The sequence below is a fragment of the Lissotriton helveticus genome, chromosome 7, assembly GCF_964261635.1.
Source record: "Lissotriton helveticus chromosome 7, aLisHel1.1, whole genome shotgun sequence".
NCBI lineage: Eukaryota > Metazoa > Chordata > Amphibia > Caudata > Salamandridae > Lissotriton > Lissotriton helveticus.
Genome location: NC_136068.1, coordinates 716,762,547 through 716,786,010, shown reverse-complemented (window position 1 = coordinate 716,786,010; position 23,464 = coordinate 716,762,547). Strand labels below are relative to the sequence as shown.

The window sequence follows — 23,464 nt, the reverse complement described above, 5'->3', positions numbered from 1 at the left end:
GTCCGTCGGCGACTCCCGAACAGGTGCAAGAGTTTCTGTTGGCCTGGCAGCACCGCCTCTGGCGCCAGCCTCTGAGCCACTGGATTCGGCGCCAAAAGGTGCAGTGCCGCTGGTTCCCGGACCATTTCGTTCCGGCCTGGGATCCGCATTGGGATGCGGCTCCGGTTCAGCCCCGTCAGGCGCCGCTCCCAACGCCGCTTTCCCCCTCTCCGGCTCCGGCCTTGCCGCTGCGGCCGGCTCCTTCAGACTCCGGAGCAGATGAGGATTGGGATGGCTCCGAGGACCCCATTGCGCGGCAGTTTGACTCTGAGCAGGATTGGGTGGATTACCTTCCAGATGTGGGTGAACTTGATGTGTCTTCTGACCCGGGGTTTGCCTCACCGCCGCCTACTATGGAGGAAGGCGCTTCCTATACTATGGTGCTACGTCGAGCCGCGGAGGCTCTCCATCTCGTCTACGTCGTCTGAGCCGCTGCTCCCTTTCAATGAGGCTCTTACTGAAGTTCTCTTGGGTACTTGGTTGTGGCTGGCCACGGGAGCACCAGTAGATAAGAACGTCGCTAGGCGTCATCACCCGGCGCCTGGTGATACCGCCTTCTTGACCACTCACCCCACGCCTGAGAGCCTGGTCATTCAGGCCTCAACATTGCAGAGTGCCTTTCCCTCGGCTCCGCCGGATAAAGATTCTAAGAGGCTGGACCAATATGGCAAGAGCTTGTTCTCCTCAGCCAGTTTGGGGTTGAGGTCGGTTAATACCACCAGCTTATTGGGCTGTTACTCCCACACAGTATGGGATTCCGTGGCAGAGGTCCTGCCTCAGTGCTCTGAGGAGGTCCAGGCTGTCCTTTCCCAAGCGATTACGGAGGGCAAGGACGCGGCGAAGTTTGCCATCAGGTGTGGTCTGTACACCGCTGATTTGTTGGGCACGGCGATTCCCATGACTGTAGCGTTGCGGCGCCATGCCTGGTTGCGGTCTACCGGGTTTCCGCCTGATGTTCAGAGCTCGCTCATCGACATGCCCTTTGATGGCTCCCGCCTCTTTGGTGACAATGCCCTGGAGCGCTTTAAAGACTCGGCCAAGTCTTTGGGTCTTTCCACGAAGAACCCTGCCACTTCTGGGTTTCGTTCCTTTCGGGGCCAGGGTAAGACCATCCAAGCACGCTCTTCCAGTAAGCCTGTGCAGAACCAGCCCCAGCTCGGCCGCGAATGTGGCTTCCGCAGGGGCGGGTCTGGTAACCAGCGAGCGGGTCAGTCCACCTCCACCCCCGCTGCTTCCGCCTCTTAAGCCTTCCTAATCCGTGCTTCAGGGAGCACCGCACGCCAGTGGGTGGCAGAGTCCGCCACCACCTCCACCACTGGCACAACATTACATCGGACAAGTGGGTACTGCAGATAATCAGCCAAGGTTACTCGCTCCCATTTCTGTCCTTCCCTCCAGCCATGCCACCTCGGAACCACTGCATGTCGGGGGATCATTTGTCTCTTCTCCGTCAGGAAGTCACGGCTCTCTTGGCCAAGGGGGCCATCGAGCACTTTCCCGGTCAGGAAGTAGGGAGTTGTTGTTCCCACTTCTTCCCGGTCCCCAAGAAGGACAAGGGGGGCCTGCGCCCCATCTTGGACCTCCAGGACGCAAATCGCTTCCTCCGGAAGGATTAGTTCAAGATGCTAACTCTGGCTCAGGTCCTGGATGCCCCGGACCTTGGAGGCTGGATGGTGACATTGAACATGCGGGAGCCCATTTTCACATTCCCGTCCTGCCGGGCCACCGGCGGTACACGGTAGGCCAGGAGCATTTTCAGTTTGCCGTGCTCCCCTTCGGCCTTACCAGTGCCCCTCGGGTGTTCACAAAGGTGATGGCGGTGGTCGCAGTCCATCTGCGCATGTCAGGGATGTCAGTCTTCCCCTACCTCGACGACTGGCCGTTGAAGGCGGGCTAGCCCCAGACAGTTGTCACCCACCTTCAGACTACGGACGACCTCCTGCATTTGCTGGGGTTCTCCATCAACGTGCCGAAGTCGCACCCGAGTCCCCCTCAGACGCTCCACTTCATCGGAGCGGTTCTGGATTCAACACGGTTTCGGGTTTTTCCTCCAGAGCGAGTCCGGGATATTCAGGCTATGATTCTGCTCTTTCAGCCTCTATCCCAGGTTTCAGTCAGGATGACCCTCCGGCTTCTGGGCCTGATGGCCTCCTGCATCCTGCTGGTGACACATACAAGGTGGCATATGCAGGCTCTGCAGTGGCCCCTGAAGTTCCAGTGGGCACAGCATCAGGGCAACCTGTCCGATCACGTCCAGATCTCGGAGGGCGCTGCACAACAGTTACAGTGGTGGCTCCCAAATCGCGATTAGGTAATTGGCAGACCCCTCTCCCTTCCCCAACCAGAGCACACAGTGGTGACAGCTGCGTCCCTCCCGGGATGTGGAGGCCACATGGGGGAGGCAGAGATCAGAGGCCTCTGGTCTCTGGGGGAGTTCCGGCTCCATATCAACCTTCTGGAGCTGTGGGTGATCCGGCTTGCACTGAAGGCAGTCCTTCCCTCTGTCTGGGGACGTGTGGTGCAGGTGTTCACGGACAACAGCACCGCCATGTGGTATTGCAACAAGCAGGGCGGGGTGGGGTCCTGGACCCTATGTCAGGAGGATCTGCGCCTCTGGACTTAACTGGAACGTCAGGCATTACCTTGGTGGTTCAACACCTGGCAGGTTCTCTGAACTTCAGGGCACTAAGCCGCCGGTGCTTGATGGATCACTTGGGCGTGGCGCAAGGTCTCTTTCAGCAGTGTGGAGAGCCTTGGTTAGCTATATTCGCCACCGAAGAGAACATGCAATGTCGTCAGTTCTGCGCGTTGGAATTTCCCAGGCGGCACTCGCTCGGAGAGGCTTTTTGGAGCGAGTGGAGCTGCGGTCTATTGTACACCTTTCCGCCTATACCACTTCTGCCAAGAGTGCTGAAGAAGATCAGGCGCGACTGGGCCAGAGTCGTTCTTGTGGCTCCGGACTGGGCTTGAATCGTTTGGTATCCCTAGCTACTCAGTTTGAGCATCGATCCCCCGATCCCTCTGCCTCTTCGGGAGGATCTTCTGTCACAGCAACAGGGGACGGTCCTCCACCCGAACTTGTCCAGCCTCAACCGCCATGCTTGGAGATTGAGCGGCGACAGTTGACACCATTCGATCTTCCTACCGAAGTCTGTCTCATCCTGGCATCCAGGTGTCCCTCCACCAAAACGGTATATGCCTGTAGGTGGAACAGATTTGTGGCATGGTGCACAGCAAAGACTGTGGATCCCCTTTCTGCCCCTCTTTCTGAGGTTCTTCTGTTCCTTGGCCCAGAAGGGCTCTGCTCTGGGCACTATCAAGGTTATCTTTCGGCCCTCTCTGCCTTTCTACGGCTTCCAGATCAGCCTTCTCTTTTTAAGTCCCCGGTTGTTAACAGTTTCCTTAAAGGCATTACGTACACTTTTCCACCCGTGCCCTCTATAATGCCTCAGTGGGACTTGAACCGTGTCCTTGACTTTTCTGATTTGCGCTCCCTTCAAGCCCCTTAATAGCGGTCTCTTGCGTCTTCTCACTCTAAGGACTGCTTTCCTGGTTGCTGTCACCTCTGCCAGAAGAGTGAGTGCGCTCCAGACTCTTTCTTACAAACCTCCTTTCCTTTCTGTTCATCCGGAAAAGGTGGTTTTAAGGACCCGTCCTTCTTTCTTGCCAAAGGTTGTCACGCCCTTCCACATCAGGCAGACCATCACTTTGCCCACCTTCTTTCCACCTCCGCATCCTTCAAGGGAAGAGGAGAGGCTCCACAATCTGGACCCGAAACTTGCGTTAGGATTCTATCTGCAGTGTACACAGCAGTTCCGGGTGGATGATCAGCTCTTTGTTGGCTTCGTGGGTGCCAAGAAAGGTCAGGCGATGCACAAACAAACCATCTCCCGGTGGGTCGTTCTGTGCATCAAAGCATGTTACTCCTTTGCCAAGAAGGAGCCTCCTGTGGGGCTGTGTGCCCATTCGACCAGGGCAACTGCAGCCATTACTGCCTTGGGACGTGGCGTTCCCTTGCAGGACATTTGTCAGGCAGCTACGTGGGCCTCGCTGCACACGTTTACCAAGCACTACTGCCTTGACTGTCCGGTCCGGAGAGACCGCTTTTTTGGCCGTTCTGTGCTCCGTGACTTTCTGGTGTAATCTGGTTCGCAGACCCACCACCGGGGTTGGTATTTCTAGGGCATCTATTCTAAGATAAGGAATCTATCACTAACATGTCTCTTTCAGATGCACAAGTTACTTACTTGTGCAACGATATATCTGTAAGAGACATTAGTTAGTGATAGATTCCTTACCGCCCCGCCCATCCTCCCCGTTCTGCGAACTGATTACTAGGGTTAAGGTCATCCCTTTTAGGGCCCTAGTTTTATGCACCAATTGTCACGTCTCTTGCATGGCTCTGCATTTCGGCGCGTAGTAGTTGTGTACAAAACTGAAGTTTGCGCGCATGGGTGGCGCCTATGTACTCTCTGTGACGTCATCTTGAGGCCTACGATGCCACTGACGGATGTGGAGCCGCAGGACGCAACCTACTGGCACGTAGAAGTACTGCTAAGCAGAAAACTTTCCAGATCCAGCCTGACGCCTGGGGATATTCTAAGGTAAGGAATCCATCACTAACTAATGTCTCTTACAGATATTGTTACACAAGTAAGTAACTTGTGCATCTGTTCAGGTTTTTTGGCTTTGCCACTGCCTGATATCTTCAGTATGCTGATGAGCTGATTAAGTTTCCTCTTCGTTGACCCTGCTTTGTGTGTACTAGGATTATGCTAGGTTCCTGAAATTCAATTGCCTTTATTTAAAAAAAAAAGTCACTGTTACTTTAATTTTTGGCACAGAAAACAGGAAATGTGACGTTCTTAACCTTCGCAGACCTTAACGTATTAACTAGGATTTTTGTTACTGAAAAAAGTGCTTTAAAAATGAGCAACTGTTTTTCTAAACCTGTTTGGAGTAATAATGAAAGATAACAACATTCTCTTGTTTTAAAATGTTCAGTGGGCACGTTCTGAGAATCTGCACACATCGAATATGAAAAGGTCAGGAGATGTTTCACCACGTAATACACTGTTATCGACAAACCACAAAATCTTAAGTGATTTTCACTGTGCCAATCTTCCTTAAAGTATGCTCCCTTTTTTGGTGAGCAGTTTAACTTTTGTATCAAGCTTTGTGATAAGTAATGCTGTCCTGGGTCAGCCAGTGTCTTTTTCTGTAGTTTCTTGCATTTCGAATTCCTGCTTTTCATTTTTAACAAGACATTTGCTTAACCAAATATTGTTAGTGTCTCACCGTGATGGTAGAACACGTCTGTTCAAAGAGCCACAATGTGCTTGCAAAGCTATCTGTATTTTGTTTTACTACGTGTGTAATTTCCTGATGTCACTAGAACTTTTCACAAAAGTAATTTGCACGAAGTTTGTTAGTGAATTTATTTTCTGTAGAAGTCCTAAAGGAATACAGTATTTCCCTTTCTGAATCCATTTCTGAAAATGAACGAAAATCAAGCCTTCCTTTGATTCTGATGTTGTCATACAGCTCTTTAGAATAACAGAGTAAAGAGTTACATAAACAAAAATCATTGCAAGGCCTTAAGAAATCATGTCACTTTCTAATCGTAGTGGCCACATTCTTGTAATAACATTTGTAAATTAAAACCAGCAAAACCTTGATGATTTTTATAGAACATTTAGGTGTTTTTTTCAGAATGGTGTACTCCGAATAGGTCCAGTAATTTGTTTGTTTTAATGCACATCACAGAAAAATGAATGTTCAAGGCATGTGTGGCTGTAAATATGCATGCTTAGCATAAGTCCACCATCTAGTGTTGGGCTCTGATAAATGCAAGTTGTTTGTTTAAAGACGTTTTTTGAGTCACAAGCCTGTGTTACTCCTCCTTTTGGTGATACTGTGCATGGGCATCGACTCCCTTTTTAGTTTTTTTTCCGCCGAATGGTTCAGATGTACTCTCTCATTCAAGATAGTCTCTGGCTCCTTTCGGTTTACCAGTAGATCCCCCACCACCACAATACAGTGTTATTGTCTTAATCGCCTAGTCACTCCTGCGTCCCTAGCAAACGAACAATTTTGTGCATCACGTCCATTGACTGGCTCACCTCAACAGCCTACGAGCCATGCCTGACTAGGCACTTATCACATCAAACATCTGTAACCAAAAATGAGCTGCTGATGGAAGTGCCATTCAAAATACCCTACTGACCAACACTCGGTCTGAAACTTATGCCTTTCGCCCGAATATCTGGAAGGTACCTGTGAGGCGTGCAAGTCATTCCGGTCTAAGAAAACCCTTCAGGACTGATGTGCGCAGTGACTAGAAATGCTGCGCAGGCACTCAGACGACACACCCAACATCTTCGGCCCCCAGAAGTGTAAGCAGCAGCAGCCTCCTCAGCTGAAGAGGAGTCCGTCTCCATCCAGGACTCCAGATCTGAGTCGGAAACGGAGCAAGATCCAGTCAGCCTGGACTCTTGTGAAAAGTGCCAGTCGTGAGTACACCTGCCCTTTACCCAAAGCCAGAGAAATGCACTCCGACTGATGACATTTCTCACAAGCTGCTACTGCCCAAAAGCCATGGTGTGCACGGACACACCTATTCAGGCGCCCGCACTCTGTGCCGAAATATTGACCTTCAGCAGGGGCCTCCACTTCAACAAATTCTATCCTAGAAACTATGCATGAGCAGCTCGATCGAGGCAAAAAACATTAGATTTAGCCCGGAACAAAGAAAATGAATCTTCAGCCAGCAACGCCTCTAGCCTCTAAAAGACAATTGTCTTTCAAAGAGCCTATTGACACTATTATTCAGCCCTTCAAGAGGATAAAAAAAGACATGCTCACTAGCTGTTTACATGTTCCTGTCCCTACTTCTCCAACTCCACCATCACCACCTTTGACTGCTTCAACACAACAGTCTGAGGATGGCAACCTTTTCACCTCATCACACACATTCACCCATCAGGGATACTAATGACATTAAAGAGGACACAAATCCTGAGGGCCCATGGGACACTTATGACATAGACCCACAAGGAGATACAGACCCAGACTTCTGCCCCGCACTCCCATCCCAACCAGATGATGTTCCAGCTTATCAAGGCTTGAAAGGCAGGTTTGCAGCATACCATCAGGTGCCCTTGCACAAAGATCCTATTGAGGGTGATTTCCTCTTTGAGACCCTCTGTACTGCACAAAAAGAGTACCAATACTTGCCAATGCTTAACGGATTGCTACTTCACACTGATGAGATCTTTAAAGATCTAGTGTGAGCAGGAATGATCACGCGACCCAAAAAAATACACGATAGCACCATCTGACCCAGTTTGCATTAAAGGACAGTTAACCCCTGGCTCAGTAGTAGCCAATGCTAGAAAGAGAGCTAACTCCCAAACAACTTGGAACACACCTCCCCCCAGACAAACAGGAAAATGGGTTGCAGTCCAGTCTGCTAATCATTAACAAATTGCCAACAGTGAGCATGCTATGACAGAGCCCACTGGGTTGAGATGGAGAGGCTCCGCCAGCATCTCCCAGAGGAATGTAAAAAACGGAGGTATGAATTAGTCAATGAAAGAAAGCTAATTACCAATAATTCCATCAAATGTGAACTAGACTCTGCTGAAACTGCATCTAAAGGCATAAATGCAAGCATTCTACAGTGTAGACAGGCTTGGCTTCATGTCTCCAATTTTAAAACCGAAGTCCAGCAGGCGGTCCTCAATAAAATGAAAACAAACTGATGTCGCGAAGTCTATGGATGCCCTCCAAACTCATCTATCTTTGGTCCTTTTGTCACCCCTCCTTCAAACCGGGTGCCAGATCTGCATCTGCAGAACTCTCAGGGTCTTCATATAAAAACCAAGGCCAACCATCCACCTCCAGAGGCTTCTACAGGGTCACATACAGGAGTAATAATTTCAAAGGTCACAGACTCCGAAATTCTACTTGTACCCCAAATACTACAGCCAAACAATGACTTCCTCAACATTTCCCCTCAACCATCAAACACCTGTCGAAGGACGTCTACCAAACTTCTTCCCAAAATGGAAATCCATTACCACAGATCAATAGGTGTTGAACATTAGCCAACATAGTTACTGTCTGGAGCACATCACTACTCCTCCAAATATTACACACCACAAGCACAAACTTTCCATACAACACCAAGCTCTGCTCAACCCAAAGTTAACAGCTCTCTTACTCAAAGGAGCCATAGAGCCAGTCCAACTTCAACATCAAGGAACAAGAGTATATTCACTATACTTACTTTTTCCCAAAAAGCACGGTTTACTTCGACCCATTATCGAACTAAGACAGGCATGTTGGACTACTGTGATGCAGGATGTTATCATGCCTAAAAGGAGCATGAGTGTCCAGACTGACTTGAAGCCCAGTTTTAAACTGCTGGGCTAGTGTGTGAATGTTTTGTATTTTGGCTGTATTTGGGTATGCTAACCCCAAGAGCGCATTGAATATGACCCCTAAATACAGTTGAATTTTTGATGGTTTTAGGTGTGAATTTCGCATGTTGATGGTAAACCCTAGTTGATGTAGTATGGTGTGTGTTTTGTGTGTGTGGGCTGCAAATGTGGGAGCTATTGGCTTTTATAAGCCAATCATCTAAGTGACGAAATACGTGAATGTTTTGCCGCGCAGAAGTGCTACCACCACTGCTAGGCATTTTGTGAATACCTGTGGGGCAGTGATGACTCCGAAGGGAAGCACTTTGAATTGACAGTGCTTTCCTTGGAAGACAATCCGTAGGTATTTGCGATGTGCGGGTTGGATGGGTATATGAAAGTAGGCATCCTTTAGGTCTAATGCGGACTTGAAGTTGACCCTTTGTAACACTGGTATTACTTCTTGAAGGGTGACCATGTGGAAGTATTCAGCCAGGATGTAGTGATTTAGGGGGTCTTAGTTTTCCGGCGCGGGGGCGACTAAATCCCAGAGGGAGGCCTATGTGTCGGCCTTGCAGGCCTCGCTGGCTCCTCCTTCTCCTCCTGGGCCATCCGCGGATCCCTTGTCACGTGCTGGGACTTCTGTTGCGTCGCTGGCGGCTCCGGCCCGACAGGTTCGGCTCCAGGTTCAGAGGATGTGGTGCCATCGGGGTGCGACCCTTCAGACCGCGGCGCCTCTGCCTCGCTGCAAACCCTCGCGGGGGTCCCTGTGAGGTCGCAGGAGGTTGCCGGGGCTCTGTCGTGTCCCCGAGTCCACCTCGGTCCTCTGGGCAGGTGGCGGCCTTGTCTGAGGTGACGCCGCTCAGGCGCTGGTGGTTGCTGACCCTGGCGGCGCCGCAGGGGCCTGCTAGGGGTCGGTGCTTGTCCTAGAGTCCCCCTCGTACCTCCTCACAGGCGACTGCCTCAGTGGGGGTCGAGTTGATGCCTTTTCGGTGCCTTTCCTTAGCCCCCCCGGCTCCGGCCCAGCCGCGGTCTCTTGCGCCGTGCTTTGTGGCGGAGGTCGGTTTGGTGTCCCCTACAGCACCGGTCGACGTTGACCTGCCCCCAGTCGCGGACTCTACAGCGCCAGGCCGGCATCGGGTTGTTGATTAGTCTTCGGGCGCCCCCTCCTCCCCAGAGGTTCGGCGGTTGATGGTTTCATCTTCTCCAGAGACGGGTCGCCGCGTCGTGGCTTTTTCCCCGGCGTCGTCTAAGGACGGCTCCTCGCCGTGGCCTCGACCATAGTCTTCGCCAGAGGCGCCCCATTCCTTGGTCCCTTTTTCCCCCTTTCCAGACTTGGCCTTCCTTCCTCTGGTAGGACTGGGGGACGGCCGCCTTAGCTTGCAGCAGTCACCCACAGAGGAGCTGTTTACCCTGCCGCGGGGCCCTACGGAGGTGGGTGCTGCCTTCGCACGGCGGCGGAAATCTTGCTCGTGTGTGATCCAGCTGCCTATTTCACCATGGATCATCTTCTGGAGGTCCTCCATCAGGGTTCTGGTGCTTGGGAGCTGCTTCTTCCCTTCGAGGCTTCGCTCCACACTTTGCTTTTGGGGGCTTGAGGATGGCCCGCCACGAGGGACCCAGTTCCCCATCACCTTCTGCACGCCACCGCCTTGCGCCGCATGACCCGGAGTCTTTCCCTTCACCCTTCTACCAGGGGCCCTCTTTTACTTACTGCCTTTCTTGCCCTGCCATCAGTGTTGTCTCCCCGTCACGGGAGGCCAGCTGGTTATATTCTTGGGGGCGCAATATCTTCACCTCCACCAATGCGGCCTTGCTGGCCCTTAACACTCTGTGTGTCTTGGCTAGGGCCACTTCTTGCTTGTGGGATTCAGCTGAGTCCCTTCTGTCTGCCGTTTCTCGGGAGGGAGCCTGTGTTGATCTGCGGCACCATGTGTTCGATGGCCGGGAGCTGGCGTCTTTCGTTCTTCTCTCCGCTCTGGACATTTCGGAGGTGCTTGGTCGTACCATGGCTTCTTCTGTGGCCCTCCGCCAACATGCCTGGCTACGGGATAGTGTGTTCCCGGAGATCGTTGAGACCGGCTGGTGGACCTTCCTTTTGATGGCACTCTTGTTCCACGCCCCTGCGGATTCTGCCATTCAGAGGTTTCTGGCAGGGCTCAGTCGTCGTTCTCCTCCTTCTCCCCCTCAGTGACCGGTGAGTCATTCTGGTTTTTGGGAGGTCTTCTTCCATTGTGTTCTGGGGCCTTGTTGCGAGTAGCCCCGGTTGTGTGTGTTTGGTGTCCTTGTTGTGCCTTCCGGTACTTTTGTTAGGACTGTGGTGCTGTTGGCTGCTGGTCCGGCCCTTTTTGCTTGTGGTTTTGGCTGTTGGTAAGCCGTGTTGGCCCTCAGATAGGCCTTCTGTGTATTCTTTTTGGCTGATTGGCAAGCCGTCTGCGGTTCCTCCGCAGGTCTTTTTTGTTTGTCCTCTGCTGCGGATATTTTTTCCTAAGAGGGTTCCCATGTCTTGGGACGTAACATGACCCATGTGGGATTTTGGTAGCTATTATATAGCTCTGTCATGTGCTGGGAGGTGTGGTCGTCTTTCGGGCCTCTGCTCTCCGTGGCGTCACAGTATGTTGCAGGTGCGATCCTCTTGCTAATGGTTTTGGAGTGGCTTGCGATGCGCCGCGGTCTGTCCTTCTGGCCTGCTGTTGTCGCCTTCTGGTGTTTTGGGGTCGTCAAGTGGTGTGCCTCGCCTTTCATTTCTCTCTATTTATTCTCTGGTTTTCGTACACTGTTCCCATGCTCCCCTCAGTTTTGTTGTTATGGCTCCGCGTTGTCGCAGAAAAGTACTCTGAAGCAAACTGACGTCAGTGCGCTGGGGTGGGGCTTATGTGATCTCGCTGACGTTAAGCACGCGGAGGTCATCCAGTCTCACGCCTGGGTATATTCTACGTTCAAGAATCTGCGGCTAGAACCTTCTCTACCAGATACATCGTTACCAAAGGTAAATAACTTGTACGTTTATCCTTCAAGTCCAAGAAAAACATCTGGGATCGTCTAGCTCGACGCCACGAGATGTCCCGAGGCACAGGTTCCATTCTGGATATCTTCTATGCAGGTCCCGATAGCTTACCGGGACCAGATCAGGCCCCAGACTCCGAAGTAGACGTCTCCGATGCCGAAGTTGACATCACCCCGGCTAAAATGGACGTGAGTACTGAGACTCCCGCCCTACCTAAGCCCATAACAAAGGCTCCGGTGACACCTTCGCCTTCGGGCTCAGGTCTACACCATACAAAAACTTCATGAGCCCCGTCTTCGGACAAACAAAAGCCTTCAGGCTCGAGCCAGCCACCTGGTACCGAAACATCTTCGGGACTGAAGCAGCTAGATAAAACCTCTGCACCAAAGCTGCCGGATAAAACATCGGCGCTGAAGCAGACTGATAAGACCCTGGCATCAAAACACATGGATAAGACCCCAGCACCGAATACCCTGGAACCGAAAACTTTAAAAGACAAGCTTCCCATAACTAAGCCTCCTAAGCAAACGCCTCCGGAGCCGAAACAACCCGCATCGAAGACCTCAGAGCCAGGGAAATCTTCAATACCGGACACTGTCACAAAACAGCAAAAAACAGTATCCAAAGCGAAATCTTCCACACCAAATAAAACGTTCGATACCGAAGAACTTTTTCTCCTCGATCCAAAGCAAACCACCATCTTAACCCATCCAAAGACTGGTCATATAGTTACTAAGCTACCTACAAAGAGGAAACCGGAACATTTACCACAGCCACTAGTTCCTCTAAAGAAAGCACACATGGCTACTAACACTTCACCTCCACCCCCTCTACCAATTAACCCTAATTTAATCATTTCTCCACATTTTCCACAACCAGAGGATAGTGAGGATGCACATGGGGATAGGCAAGAAGATGAAGATATAGTGCCTTTAGACACTGATTATCCTGATGGTCCACGACAAGAGCCAGACCCATGGCATGATTACAATACTGATCCTGATCTTAACAATGATCCAGACTACTACCCCTCAAAACCATCTCCACCAGATGACAATGTGGGTTTTGCCTAGTTAATCAATAGGGCCGCAACATACCATGGAGTCAAACTACATTGGGACCCTGTAGAAGAGCATTTTCTGTTAGAGACCTTTGATCAACCACAAACATCTTCACATGTATTGCCAATGCTTAAAGGTCTTCTTAGACACCTGATGTGTCCAAAGACCCAGTTGGAGCTAGGGTTCTTAATCCCAGAGTAGACAAAAAAATACAAGGCAGCTCCTACCGACCCCATCTACATCCGGGGTCAACTCCCGTTAGATTCCCTAGTCGTAGCCAATGCGCGCAAACGAGCAAACTCTCAGGGCTCAGGTGACACACCACCTCCTGACAAAGAATCTAAGTTATTGGACGCATCAGGCAATCGTATGGCATCTCAAGCTGCCGACTCATGAAAGATAGCAAACACACAAGCCCATCTAGCAAGGTATGATAGGGCTCACTATGATGAGCTGGAAAAGCCCGTTCAACACCTCCCTCAGCAATATAAGGACAAAGCCAATGACCTTATACAGGAAGGCAAATTAATTACTAATGCTTCCATAAAATGCTTGGTCGACACAGCAGGCACCGTGTCCCGCGCAGTAAATACCAGTGTTTTGCTGCTCAGACATGCCTGGCTTTAAACAAGAAGTACAAACTACCATCCTAAATCAGCCTTTTGACCAGGAACACCTCTTTGACCCTGCAGTGGACACATCTTTAGAGAAGATAAAGAAGGATACGGAGACTGCCAAGTCTATGGGAGCATTGCAATCGCCCTCTACCAGAGGCTCCTTTCGGCGTTCCTTCTATAGATCAGACTCCAAAACAAATACACCAGAGCACCCGCCCTCATCCTACAAAAGTCCCTACCAGGGCTTCTTTTCTAGAGGATACTCCAGGGAAGGTTATAGGGGAAACAACAAGAGCAGCGGCACGGTAATAACACCCGCAGCAAACCTAGCACCAAACAGTGACTTCCCAGTGCTTCCCTCCGACCATCCCACTCCTGTCGGGGGACGCCTCTCACAGTTCCTACCTGTCTGGGTTTCCATCACAACAGACAGTTGGTTAAGAAAAAGTATCCAGTATGGTTATTGCCTGGAAGTCACTTATACCCCTCCCAACATTCCTCCCAAACAGCGTCCAATGTCATCAGAACACCTAACGCTTCTCAAACAGGAGCTTCTTGCGCTATTACAAAAACATGAAATGGATCCGGTTCTCTTGCCCCATTAAGGCACAGGGGTCTATTCCCTATATTTTCTGATTCCGAAAAGGACGGCTCTCTCAGGCCAATATTGGACCTCAGACCGCTAAACTTTTACATCCAATCAGACCACTTCCACATGGTCACCTTACAAGTGCTCCCACTACTCCAGCAAGGCCTCTTTCTTTCCACCTTCGATCTAAAGAACGCCTGCTTCCACATTCCCATTCATCCTCTTCTGGCTCATAAAAGCAAAATTCCACAACAGCTGTGTTCAACACACACTCCGTACCATACAACTGCTTCACAGTCTGGGATTCACACTAGATCAGCACACATCCCATCTCCAACCGTCCAGAATACAGCAATATCTAGGGGCTACAATAAATACTTCCACAGCCCTAGCATATCCCAACCCAGTCAGGATGACTGCTATAAAAACGTTAAATTCAAAACTTCCAGCGCGAATGTTCATGCAACTAATAGGGATGATGGCCTCTTGCATTTTTCTCGTTCCTCATGCAAGACTACAAATGCGTCCTTTACAGGAATGCCTAGAACGTCAGTGGAACCAGGCCTCCGGGTCAGCTTACTACAGGAATGCCTAGCACGTCAGTGGAACCAGGCCTCCGGGTCAGCTTACATATCTGGTGTTGGTGGACGACCGCACCCACCACTCTCTGCAATGGTGGAACACACAAAACCTTTCTAAAGGGCGGTCGTTCCTCGAGCCAGTTCCACAGATAATGCTAACAGACGCATCGCTCACCGGCTGGGGAGCTCATCTTCAAATCTATACCATTCATGGGGTTTGGACCCCCCAACAAAAACAATTTCACATCAACTACCTGGAATTGTTAGCAATATTCATAGCATTGAAATCTTTTCAACTGCACCTTCTAGGCAAATCTGTCCTAATCCGCACAGACAACATGACCGCAATATATTGCATAAAGAAGCAAGGGGGGACACACTCCCTACAGCTATCGCACTTCGCGCAAAGCATATGGAGATGGGCCATACTTAGCGCAAAGCTTATGGAGATGGTCCATTCCGCAAAACATATACCTCCTGGCAGAACACTTACCCGGGGTACACAATCAGATTGCAGATCTGCTCAGCCGTCAAGCACAACAGACCCACGAATGGGAACTGCATCCTCAAGTTCTTCTCCCATTCTTTCAACTGTGGGGAAACCCAGAGATAGATCTGTTTGCCACACACCAAAACGCAAAATGACCAAATTTCGCCGCCAGGTATCCACACCCAGTGTCCAAAGGCAATGCGCTATGGATGAATTGGTCAAACAAATTTGCTTACGCTTTTTCGCCTCTCCCGCTCACTGTTGGTAGTATGGAAACTCAAACAACATTCTCTCACAATGATCCTAGTTGCTCCAACATGGGCAAGACATCCATGGTTCACAACTCTACTGGAACTATCAGTAGTACCCCACCAAAAGCTACACCTCTCACCCAAACTTCTTACTCCGAACCATGGACAGATACAGCACCTAGATCCCAATCAACCCTTCCTTCAATCAATCAATCACGGCATTTGTATAGCGCGCTACTCACCCGGAAGGGTCTCAAGGCGCTGGGGGAGAGGGGTACGTTACTGCTCGAACAGCCAGGTCTTGAGCTGCTTCCTGAAGGAGAGGTGGTCTTGGGTTAGCCGAAGGTGGATGGGGAGGGAGTTCCAAGTCTTGGCTGCCAGATAGGAGAAGGATCTTCCTCCGGCGGTGGCTCTGCGGATGCGTGGTACAGTGGAGAGGGCGTGGCTGGTCGATCGTAGCTGGCGGGTGGGCGTGTAGAAGGTCAGGCGGTCGTTGAGGTACTTGGGGCCCAGGTCGTGGGGAGCCTTGTGTATGTGGGTGAGGAGTCTGAACGTGATTCTCTTGCTGACGGGGAGCCAGTGCAGGTCTCTCAGGTGTCCGGTGATGTGGCTGTGTCGGGGGATGTCCAGGATGAGTCGTGCGGAGGCGTTCTGGATGTGTTGGAGTCTTTTTTGAAGTTTGGCTGTGGTTCCGGCATAGAGGGTGTTCCCGTAGTCCAGTCGGCTGGTGACGAGTGCCTGGGTAACGGTCTTCCTGGTTTCGGTGGGGATCCATCTGAAGATCTTGCAGATGTGCAGGGTGTTGAAGCATGATGAGGAGACGGCGTTGACTTGTCTGGTCATCGAGAGGGAGGAGTCCACGATGAAGCCCAGGTTGCGTGCGTGGTCCGTTGGTTTGGGAGTGGTGCCCAGGGCAGGGGGCCACCAGGAGTCGTCCCAGGCGGAGGGGGATGATCCCAGGATGAGGACTTCCGTCTTGTCTGAGTTCAGTTTCAGGCGGCTGTTCTTCATCCACTCGGCGACGTCTTTCATCCCTTCGTGTAGGCTAGCTCTGGCGATGGCGGGGTCGTTGGTGAGGGAGAGGATCAGTTGACGTCGTCGGCGTAGGAGATGATGTTGAGGTTGTTGGCGTGCGATGACTGCGAGGGGGCTCATGTAGACGTTGAAGAGGGTTGGGCTGAGTGATGATCCTTGTGGTACGCCGCAGAAGACTTCGGTGGCCTCTGATCTGAACGGGAGGCAAACTCTCTGGGTTCTTCCGGTGAGGAACAAGATGATCCACTCCAGTGGCTTCTCTTGGATTCCGATGTTGCTGAGGCGCTGCACTAGGGTGCGGTGGCAGACAGTGTCGAACGCAGCAGAGAGGTCCAGGAGGATGAGGGCCGCTGTTTCCCCGTTGTCGATCAGGGATCTGATGTCGTCAGTGGCTGCAATCAGGGCGGTCTCGGTGCTGTGGTTGGCCCGAAACCCGGACAGCGAGGGGTCGAGAGATCCGTTCGTCTCGAGGAAGGCGGCGAGCTGTCTGACGGTCTTCTCGATGACTTTGGCAGGAAAAGGAAGGAGCGAGATGGGACGGTAGTTCTTGAGGTCGGTGGGGTCCGCCGTAGGTTTCTTCAGGAGGGCGCTGAGCTCGGCGTGCTTCCAGCTCTCCGGGAAGGTGGCCGTGTAGAAGGAGGTGTTGATGATGTCCCGGAGATGGGGTGCGATGATGGCGTCGGCCTTGTTGAAGACGTGGTGGGGGCAGGGGTCGGTGGGGGATCCGGAGTGGATGGTGTTCATCGTGCGGGTGGTGTCTTCGGTGCTGATCGGGGTCCAGTTGCAGAGGGTGGTGGTGGCGGGCGTTCGTTCTGTGGTAGGGTGCGTGGTCTGTGCGTCTAAGCTGTTGTGTATGTCGGCGATCTTGCGGTGAAAGAACGAGGCGAGTGAGTTGCAGAGGTCTTGCGAGTGAGTGATGTCGATTCCGGCGCTGGGGTTGGAGAACTCTTTGACGATGCTGAAGAGTTTCTTGCTGTCGTGGGCGTTGTTGTGCAGTCGTTCTTTGAGTGCGGTCTTCTTGGTAGCGCGGGTCAGCTGATGGTGTTTGCGGGTGGCGTGCTTGAGGGCGGTCCTGTTGTCTGTGGTCTGGTCGAGCCGCCAGGCTTTCTCGAGGGTGCGGCAGTTCTTCTTGGAGTCCTTGAGTTCGTCGGTGAACCAGGGGGTTTTCTTGCTGCCGGGTCTGCTGGGAGGGTTCTTTAGTGGTGCGAGGTCATCGGCGCAGGCGGTCAGCCACTTGGTGAGGTTGCTGGCTGCTTCGTTGGGGTCCGTTGTGCTGGTGGGAGGGTTCTGGCTGAGGGAGGCGGTGAGCTGCTCGGCGGTGATCTTGCTCCAGCTCCGGCGAGGAACCTGTTGCGGGCGGTGGTGGGTCGTGGTTCTTCTGAAGCTGAAGTGGACGCAGCTGTGGTCAGTCCAGTGGAGTCCGGTGGAGTGGCTGAAGGAGATGTGCTTGCTGGATGAGAAGACTGGGTCAAGCGTGTGGCCGGCGTAGTGGGTGGGGGTGTTCACCAGTTGCTTGAGTCCGAGGTTGTCCAGCAGGGTGGTGGTGTTTCTGTCATTGTTGTTCTCCAGGTGGAAGTTGAGGTCCCCTAGGAGGATGTAGTCAGCGGAGGGAAGGGCGTGCGGACTGATGAAGTCTGCGATGTCTCCGCTGAATTGTGTGCGTGGTCCCGGGGGTCTGTAGATGAGGGGGGTGCCTCTGAGGGTGGTCTTGGGGTCGGTGTGTATCTGGAAGTGGAGGTGTTCGGCGGCTGTGAAGGTTTCGTCGGAGTTGGTAGAGATGCGGATGGTGTTCTTGTGTACGATGGCGATGCCTCCTCCCGTCTGGTTGACGCGGTCCCTCCGGGTGATCTTGTATCCGTCCGGGATGGCTATGGCGATGTCGGGCGCTGAGGAGGCGTTCATCCAGGTTTCTGTGAGGAAGGCGACGTCTGGTGATGTTGTGTCGAGCAGGTTCCAGAGTTCGACGGCGTGCCTGTGGACGGAGCGGGTGTTGAGCAGGATGCACTTCAGGTGTTTGCTCCTGGTGTCTGGCTTGGCGGGAGCGGTGCAGGTCCGGAGACAGGTGAATTTGCAGTCTTGGCAGGTGAAGGGTCCGTGGGTGCGTCTCGGGGTGGCTCGGTAGCAGGCGGGGTTCCGGCCGGCGTTGAGTGCGTTGAGGAAGATGGGGTCGTAGGTCCGTCGTGTTGGCTGGCGTCCTCGGGGGCCAGGGGTCCTGCTGCTGGGTGCGGTCCAGTCGCGGACGGGCGCAGACGGGCTTGCCTTTGGCGCGCCTTCGGCACACAATCGGCGCGCCCGCTGCGCGTGGACGTCATAAGTAAGGAGCCGGGAGGGCGGGTCAGCTGGGTGGCGGGAGCGGGGCGGCGAATGGGCTGGCTGGGGGCGGGCCGCAGGGAGGCAGCGGCGGGAAAGTCTTGGGCAGGCGGGCGGCTCAGCGGCAGCTGGGCCGCTCGGGAAGCGGCAGGCAGTCAGGCAGGCAGGAGAAGGCTGCAAGCGGCGTCAGCAGGAGCAGGAGGGGGTGACCAGGCCTTGTCACAGGCGCAGTGGTGGCCCTTGCGATCTGGCTCCTGAGATCTTAGAGTTTGGCTACCTCAGTCTTCCGCCAGACTGTATGAATACTATCAAGGAAACCAGACGCCCTACAACAAGGGCATGCTATGCAGCAAAATGGAAGAGATTTGTCATTTACTGCATGCACAACAAGATCAGTCCACAAGATGCTTCCATTCAGAACATCATCTGTTATCTACAACATTGTAACCTAGCATATACATCTATTAGGTTACATCTAGCCGCCATAACAGCCGACCTACAAAACGAACAATTGTCCTTGTTTGGAGTTCCTGCTATCAAAGCTTTCATGGAAGGACTTAAAAGAATAATTCCACCAAGAGCTCCACCCTCTCCGCTGTGGAACCTTAACATAGTCCTTGCCAGGCTAATGGGTCCTCCTTTTGAACCCCTCCACAAATGTGAGCTGCAGTTCCCCACTTGGAAAGTAGCCTTTTTGGTTGCTATCACATCCTTCAGAAGAGTAAGTGAACTCCAGGCATTAACCATACAAGAACCATTTTTACAAATTCATCATAACAAAGTGGTTCTTATAACTAACCCAAAATTTTTACCCAAAGTAGTATCTACCTTCCATCTAAACCGGTCGGTTGAACTCCCAGTATTTTCTCCTCAACCAGACTCAGTGGCTGAAAGAGCTCTTCACACATTAGACGTTAAAAGAGCAATACTTTACTAAATTGAAAGAACAAAATCTTTTAGGAAAACAAAACAACTTTTGTGCCTTTCTCCCTACTTCATAAAGGTAATCCTATATCTAAAACAGGAATTGCAAGGTGGATTGTAAAATGCATATAAATATGCTACATAAAAGTCAAACGCACACTAACCATTCCCCCTAGAACTCATTCTACACGCAAACTAGGGGTTTCTATGGCATTCTTAGGGAACATTCCCCTAGATCACAAATGCAAAGCAGCTACTTGGGTCCCACCACACACCTTCACAAAACACGCTTGTGTAGATGTGCACGCAAAAACAAGCTAGTGTGGACCTGGCTGTATTGAGAACATTATTCCAAATTACTGCAACAGATACAGGTAGCCACCGCTAAGGCGGTAACTGCTGTATAGTCTATGCATAAGTGTACAATCTGCAGCTCATATGCCTCTAACGGAAAATGCTACTTACCAGTATGCATCTGTTCTTGGCATGTAGAGCTGCAGTGTTGTACATGCCCACCCGCCTCCCCGGATACCTCTATCGTTCCAGTGTTACCTAACTTAGACACATTACACATTAACATCTTTCTATTTCTCACTACTCCATCTAACCCTCCGTGGCAAAAACAATTTAAGGATGGAGTCGATGCCCATGCACACTGTCGACCGAAGGAGTCGTCTCCAACCTCGTCACTACAAGACTTCTTTGAAGACAAAAACAACATGCAAACATTCGAGCCAAACACCAAATGGCGATCTATGCTTAAGTGTACAACTCTGGAGCTCTACATGCCAAGAACAGATGCATACTGGTAAGTAGCATTTTCCTTCCACTACATGAGGCACGGTAAAGCTACTACCTGTAGGCCAGACCTTAAATAGGCAGCAGATTACCAATCAAATCTTCCTTAGCGGCACATTCTTGTAATGAAAGGCTAACGTTTTTTTCATTTAAGTGTTTTGTAAGTACCATATGTGGGACAGTTTGGCACGGCATATGCTTCCATAATAGTGGTTACACTTTAAAGTAATGCAGGTTTGGGTACTGCGGATTTTAGGGCTATGTAGCAGTTTAGTATAGTTCCAAAACCAAGTTTTGGCAGGTTGATGATTAGGGTTTGTTTGTCAAAGTATCAAAGTTGTTTTGTATGATTTGTCTCCTACTGTCCCAGTGTGGGATGCAGAAGTACTTGCCTCCATGGGTAGCACCCCACATTGTATAGTTTGTGTGGTTAGAAGAGTTGTGTCTTTGTTTTAATCCTTTATGGGAAGTGTATCCATGTCATGCATGATGACCCACTGAGGTGTGGTCATCGTGTTATGGAATGCATGCCTAGTGCGATGGATAAAGAAGTTTGAGACAAAGGGCATGAAGTTGATGGTTTTAATCAAACTGGTAGCTCTGCTCAGCTCTACAGGCCCCTTTATAGTTGCTGTTGTCTTGGTTCACTAAGCTGGTCACCACACAGTGTTGTCCATTCTGGGATTTTCTGTTTAGGTTTATGGTCCTGACTGTTTGGCTGAAGAGCAATGTTGGGAGGTTTTCTGGGATGCACTTGGTTAAAATCATCCCTTATGATTGTCATTGTGAGATGTAGTTAGTTTGGACAACAAAAAGTAGTAGACTAAGTTAGTCCTTTGGTGACCAGGGTGATGTGGCAGATCTCTTTAGTTATTTATTTTGTTCCTGTTGAGTTGGTGATGGGTGGTGTTGCATTTTGGATTGTACATTTAAATTTACTTTATACATTGCTTAGAAAGCTTCCTATTTTAGTACCACTTGCATGTTTTGGTAACTGTTACAAGATCAATACATGTTCCGAAAAAGACCAATGTAGGTTTGCATTGTTGATTTATTAAGTTTCTTCTCTCTCATTGGTTACATGCATTACTGATTTCTCAGAATAGGAGCATCAAAAGATATTTTTCTGTGCTGATGGGTGGCCTTTTATTTGTGATGTCTTGACTAAAGTGGACAAGACAAGGTTGCAGTCTACAGTTTGTGTCCAGACACGTACCATTTCAAATGAAGAAATGTACGCTGCTGTTAGTAAATTATGCCCCAAAATCAGGCTCAGTATGTTGCTAAATAACACATCTTAGTGTATTAAAGATGCTTTGGAATGCATGGTTTGTAAATGTCATTTGCAAAACCAATATAAAAAGAGACATGATTGAATATACTCACAAAGAAACCTACCTCTTGCTGTATTACTAGTCTAGTAATATTGTGTCAATGCAATTTTGTCCCATCTGTATGGAACCTTTTAACAGATGAAGTTCACCTGATATGACTATTACATTGTGCTCCTAAAGATCTATATTTTTGTGACTGGATCAAAAGCTTTTCTGATTCCTGGCTTTGTGGATCGCAGTGTAACTAATTCCCCCTCAAACAATGCTGGTTTCCTCTATACTTATGTTTCCCAGCATCATCATAACTTCTGCAGTCTGTTTATCTTCCTGGGGATTAATAGCTACTTACATAAACAAGTAGTGATTATTGAAAATGTGACTCCTTCACAAGGAAGCTGTAGTTCTCTGGGAACATAATCAGATTTACCATTTTGATGCATCTTCAAGGCAGGGTGAGACTGTAGAAAGACTCATGTTCTGTGACACACACGTGCATGCTCTCTTAGGTGAAACAGCTTATCAGAGGATTGAAAAACAAATTCTGATCTTGCTGCAACTATGGACAACAACACATGCCTAATTAGCTCTTAAGAATGAAAGGTGTAATGGCACTTAGCGTAATTTGTCCAAGAGTGGATAACGGACTGCCTACTCTGTTTTATTGCTTTTTCAGTGATAACAAGAAATTCAAATAGGTGGTCAAACTTCTTTGAATACGCTTTTAGACAAAAGTTGTTCGATCTGCTGACCTAAATGAAAGGAATGATTTGTTTGTCAGTGAACAGGTTAAGTCTAAGAGCACAGGTGCTGGAAAGTTTATATTTTAAGATCTTCTCTTCTTAGAGTGGTGTTTACATTTCTTACTAAAGCCAGAGAAACTTGTAGAAGAGAAACCCATTTCGAAATGGAAGACCCATTTAATGAATGTCCTGTCAAGAAGGATATCTTAGCTGTTCATTCTCAAATATTCTCATTCATGCAGCCAGGCTCATAACAGTGATTACCTTTTGTGCCATTCTCCTTTTTCCACCTGTAGCTCTCCCACTTCAAACCTGGGACCTGACTAATGTAAGGGGTCCATCCTCAAAGTAGATCCCCCCTCATCATGATTTCATCTTTTATTAGAATAAGTGTGATGCTTTCCCTAACTAAATTAACTCTTGTGAATACAAATTCCTTACTCGAACCTTAGTTTGAGGGTGACCTTTATTTGTTCTTCTGTACAATCTAACCATTTGTTTTGAGAAAGAATGGTGGAAACACTGGGCGTTGCCGTGCTGTATAATGTGTGGTAACCTACCTGGACACTGGAACAAAGAACCTAAAAGTAGAGAGAACTCACTAGTCTAGCACCAGTAGTCATTGAACGAGATGAGCAGTCCCTAATTTCTTAATTCAGTAACAAAACAGCCCACCCTATAGTGGATTATACATCCTGTTCCAGATCCCCTGTGTATTAAATAAACAAATACAGTCGATAGTGCTACACTTGCACTGGTTAGATAGAGGGCCCTATTATTAATACTTACCAACACCCTATACTAAGAAAGAAATGTTGGATGGCCTTTTCCCACCTCCATAGATACCCGTTGATGGAGGCAAAACCTAAGTTGCTAACCTAGTTGACCTTGGAGGACCTAAAACTCCAAGAGGCCAAAGAATAACACTTTGCAGTGCAAATATAGCATTACTTGACTTACATGACTACAGTTCAATTATTTGTTTATGGCATTTGGATTAAATTGAGCATTCTAATTCTATCCATATAGAAATAAATTAAAAGCAATTAAGCCTATTTTCTAGATCATAACACTCATATAGGTTTGTTAATGATTGGCTTTTGACAGGGTGGTCCTGAAATAGCTAAAAAATTGCTTCAGTTCTCTACCTGCTCAACTGCGCCAGACAGGTAGAGGAATGGTAGTCTGTATTCATTGTATATTATCAGGATTAACATATGACTTCTAAATGTGTTTTGTATGGCAGACATGCAATGCTTAGCCTT

General features: G+C 49.9%; 1 protein-coding gene across 1 annotated transcript in view; it reads left to right on the top strand.

Moving 5' to 3' along the window:
- TCERG1 (transcription elongation regulator 1) overlaps positions 1-23,464 on the top strand; it is an 800,085-nt gene that overhangs the window by 639,861 nt on the left and 136,760 nt on the right. The gene's annotated exons all lie outside the window — the stretch shown is intronic.